This window comes from Bos indicus, chromosome 3 (assembly GCF_029378745.1).
Source record: "Bos indicus isolate NIAB-ARS_2022 breed Sahiwal x Tharparkar chromosome 3, NIAB-ARS_B.indTharparkar_mat_pri_1.0, whole genome shotgun sequence".
NCBI classification, from domain to species: domain Eukaryota; kingdom Metazoa; phylum Chordata; class Mammalia; order Artiodactyla; family Bovidae; genus Bos; species Bos indicus.
The window spans coordinates 99978497-99983475 of record NC_091762.1 but is presented as its reverse complement, the minus strand read 5'-3'; positions in this window follow the sequence as shown (position 1 = coordinate 99983475).

The window sequence follows — 4979 nt, the reverse complement described above, 5'->3', positions numbered from 1 at the left end:
TGTCTGGTGTGTGTGTGCTTTCTGACGGTCACAGTTAGGGCCCCGGGGTTGGACACCTGCCCTTCTAGAACCCGACTTCAGCCATGTCCATCTCCTGCTCCCAAACCTCCTGTAGTTCCCATCACTCACAGCATGGACACAGGTTTTTCAGGGTGGCTCTTGCAGCCCCAGCTCTTCACCCTCACCCACTGTCTCCCCGTCCCCGCCTCCCAACCCTCAGACTAAGCCCTACTTAGTTAGACATTGTCTTCTCTCTCTGTTCTCCCTTTGCTCCTTCCCTCTGCTGAGGAGGCCCTTTCTGCTCCTCTACCATTAAATCCTTTGAGGCCCAGCTCAGATCCCTCTTTCTCCCTCTGAACCCTGGAGTAGGGGGGCTGTTTCTGTCCAATCAGCCCTGTGTGGTGGGCATCTGCAGGTGGGTTGCCTCAGCACACTGGCTCTCCTTGATGCAGGGGCACTATTTTTACATCTTTGTCCTCAGCAGGCAGCACAGGGCTGGGTACAGGGCAGCAGGGAGCCTGGGATGCTGTTGGGGAGAGCAGCCCACAGGCCTGGGGAGGCAAGCCCAAGACAAGACGATCTGGCAGAGAGTGCTTGCAGGACCAGTCAAGGACTGGATATTATGGGAAGGCCTCCTGAAGGAGGAGAACCTGTGTTGCGTAGAGACTGAGTTTCCCAGAGGCTGAGGGAGGGGACGAGGACATCCCAGGGAGAGGGAAAAATATGCCCGAAAACTAGGACGAGTTTGGTAGATGGAAGCATTGTGCTTCCAGGAGGAGCAGCAGAGAGGTAGGTGGGGGTCAGATCAAGGGGGTTTGGGGGGCCAGTTCAGGTACTTGAATCCAGTCTCCAGGGCAGTGGGGTGCTCTTGAAAGATCACCCAGGTGTGCTGAGGAGAGTAGACTAGAATGGCAGAGCCTGGAGAGCGTAACCAGGCTGTTCCATGATCCTAGTGTGAGGAAGGGGGCCTGAGGCCTGAGCTAGGGCAGTGGTTTGGGGTGCAGGTGAGCTGTCTGGGCCTGTGTTGCTTGGTGGGCGGCAGGTAGCTCATTTGGGCTGTTCTGGGGGCTGCTTGGGCCCACAAGCAGAGCTTCCTCATGCCTCCCTGGCTCCAGCCCTAACTCTCCTGCTTGCTGTTGAAGATGTGTCTGGCCTGAGCCCTCGAGCTCAGGTGGGCCCCTGGCTCCCACCTGACTAACATCAGATTCTTTCCAGGACAACTGCTTTCCCAAGGCTTCCTTCTCTGCCCAGATTTTCCTGCTTCTCCAGAGGTGTCTTCCCCTCCACATCACGTGCCCAGTGGCACCTATACTTTCTGTCAATAGTAACCCAGCCTCAGTTGGGGCAAGTCTCAGGGCAGACATGAGCCTCCCTGGGAGCTGACTAGAGGGCCTAATCCGCACAGACACCTAGGTTGGGATGACCAAGAAGCTGCTGCACTTTGCCCTGGTTTCTTATCTGCTGCTACTGTCATTTTGGCTCATATATTTCCATGAAATCACTCAGCATCTGCCTCAGCTTCCTGACCATTTCTGTCTTTGGTTAATGATAGCCTTGTGCTTTCAGACCTCACTTCCATTCTTTCCAGTCAATAATTCCAATCAATAACTGGGTTACTGATTCCCCTCTTGAATCCCAGCATGCCCATGCCCAGCTCTGTTTTTAGTGGTGCTGAAGCTCCTCCAAACCTGTCTGTCATCTCTCAGAGGCTCTGGGGCCTGTGTGGGTGGCAGATTTTGGTACAAACATGTTGGCTCGATCATAATCAGGGATGAGGGAAAGGTTAGACAAAGGGGCCAAGTGCTGCCAAGGGCAGAGGAGGTGGTCAGTGAGGAAGCAAGTGCCCATTGCATTCCACCCCTACAGCTACACCCTGGTCCAAGCCTCCTGCCTCTCACCTGGACACCAATAACCCAACTGGGGTCCCTGCTTCCTTCCCCACCTGTCCAATCAATCCATTTTCCGTACAGCAGCCAGAGTGATCCCATGAAAGTGTATATCAGGTTGAGTCACCTCTCTCCCTAAGACCTTGCAATGGCTTCCCAATCAACCGAGATGAAAATCTGGTCTCTTCAAGTCCTTTGAGGTCCTAAGTGACATGGCCCTTGCCCACCTCCCCTGCCTCATCTTGGATGTCTCTTCCTCTCATTCCCTGTGCTCCAGCCACACGAGCACCTTATGGTCTCTTGCTCATCTCAAGCTGGTCCCTGCTCCAGAGCCTTTGTGTTAGCTGTCCCTCTGCTCGGAACTCTTGACACCAATGTCACCCTCCCTGATCACCTACTTGGAGAACAGCTTCCTCTGACGTCTTCTAACATGTCACCCCTTGGACTTAATACCATTGTCACTATCTAGGATCATATGGGTTGTTTTTTTTTTTTTTTGTCTCCACTCAAGTAAGCTTCCTGAGAACTGCACTTTGTCATGCTCATCACAGAACTCAGCATGTGGAATGGTTCCTATAGGGTGTTTAGTTAATTCAGTGAACACCAAGTGAGCATCTACTAGGGACCAGGAGCTGTATTTGATGCTGGGACTGCAGTGATATATGGGGCAGACTAGGGTTTTGTCCTCTCAGATCTGCATTCTGGAGTATATTTTTTGAATGAAAGGCAGGCAGGTGTGCTATTAAAGACCTACATCTTTAATGTGCATGCTCAGTCTCTTCAGTCGTATCTGACTCTTTGTGACGCTATGGACTGTAGCCTGCCAAGCTCCTCTGTCCATTGAGATTCTCCAGGCAAGAATTCTGGAGTGGGTTGCCGTACTCTCCTCCACATATTTAATACTTAATACATGGAGTGATAAGATTATTTTTAATCAGGGCAAGTGAGAAGGACATTCTGAATATGAGCCAACTAATATTTAGGCCCTTCATAGTCATCATGTCATTTTATCCTACTAACCATGTTATGTGTATTTGTGTTCTCACTTTGCAGAAAGGCCCCACAGCTAGAAGCACATAATTTCTGTATGTGCAAAAGCTGGGAGGACCCACCAAAGCTGGTTGGGACATTCAGGACTTGATGAGACTTGACTATGTGGCTATCTCTCATGCCCAGGCTTTCTGGGCACGACAACCCCAGGGCTCTTTCCTTGGCTCTGATCTGACTGAGTACTTACTGGTGACTTGGATGAGGCCACATAATACATGTCTCATCAAGTCCTGAATGTCCCAGCCTGCCTTGGTGGATCCTCCCAGTTTTCCACATATAGAAATGAGGTGGGGAATTAGAATCAAGATCTGATTTATTCTATGTCAGAACCTCTGCCTGATGTCCCCAGATGCAGAGGCCCAGAGGAGTGATAACATAATCCAGCCACTGCCTCTTCCTGTCTGACCACCAGTCTTGTGGCCTCAAGGCCCTCTAAGTCACGTGGCTACTGCCTGGTCTCAGCCTTTCCTTTACTCCCTAGTCCACTTCAAGAGCTTCTTGCCTGACCTCCCCACTCCAGACTGGTCATCTCCAACTGTCTTTCATTTGGCATTTGAGTTGTTGTTGTTCAGTTGGTCAATCGTGTCTGACTCTGTGACCCCATGGACTACAGCAGGTCAAACCGTCCTTCACTATCTCCTGGAGATTGCTCAAACTCATGTTCATTGAGTTGATGATGCCATCCAACCACCTCCTCTTCTGTTGCTCCCTTCTCCTGCCCTCAATCCTTACCCACGTCAGGGTCTTTTCCAGTGAGTTGGCTCTTTCCTTCAGGTGGCCAAAGGACTGGAGCTTCAGCTTCAGCATCAGTCCTTTCAATGAATATTCAGGGTTGATTTACTTTAAGATTGACTGGTTTGACCTCCTTGCTGTCCAAGGGACCCTCAAGAGTCTTCTGCAACACCACACTTCTAAGGCATCAGTTCTTCAATGCTCAACCTTCTTTATAGTCCAACTCTCACATCCATATATGACTACAGGAAAAACCATAGCTTTGACTATATGGACCTTTGTTGGCAAAGTGATGTTTCTGCTTTTTAATATGCTGTCTAGGTTTGTCATAGCTTTTCTTTCAAGGAGCAAATGTCTTTTAATATCATGGCTGAAGTCACTGTCCAGTCATTTTGGAGCCCAAGAAAATAGTTTCCATTTTTTCCATTGTTTCCATTTTTTCCCTATCTATTTACCATGAAGTGATGGGACCACATGCCATGATCTTAGTTTTTTTGAATGTTGAGCTTCAAGCCAGCCTTTTCACTCTCCTCTTTCATTTTCATCAAGAGGCTCTTCAGTTCCTTTTCACTTTCTGCCATAAGGGTGGTGTCATCTGCCTATCTGAGGTTGTTGATATTTCTCTCAACAATCTTGATTCCAGCTTGGGATTCATCCAGCCCAGCATTTTGTATGAGGTACTCTGCATGTAAGTTAAATAAGCAAGGTGACAATATAAAGCCTTGACATACTCCTTTCCCAATTTTGAACCAGTCCGTTGTTTCATGTCTGGTTCTAACTGTTGCTTATTGACCTGAATACAGGTTTCTCAGAATGCAGGTAAGGTGGTCTGGTATTCCCATCTCTTTCAGAATTTTCCACAGTTTGTTGTGATCCACACAGTCAAAGGCCTTAGTGTAGTCAGTGAAGCAGAAGTAGATGTTTTTCTGGAATTCTCTTGCTTTTTCTATGATCCAATAGATGTTGGCAATTTGATCTCTGGTTCTTCTGCCTTTTCTGAATTCAGCTTGTACATCTGGAAGTCCTTGGTTCACATACTGTTGAAGTATAGCTTGAAATATTTTGAACATTACCTTGCTAGCATGTGAAATGAGTGCAATTGTGTGGTAGTTTGAACATTCTTTGGATTTGCCCTTCTTTGGGGTTGGAATGAAAACTGACCTTTTCCAGTCCTGTGGCCAGGACTCGTATGGCAGTTAAGTGACCTCTCTAAAAGCAAATCTCATCACGCCTAAGGGCTTGTACTCAGTCCAGACTCCTGGCTCTGACCCACAAGGCCATGCTTCACCTGATTGTGCAACTGACCAATCT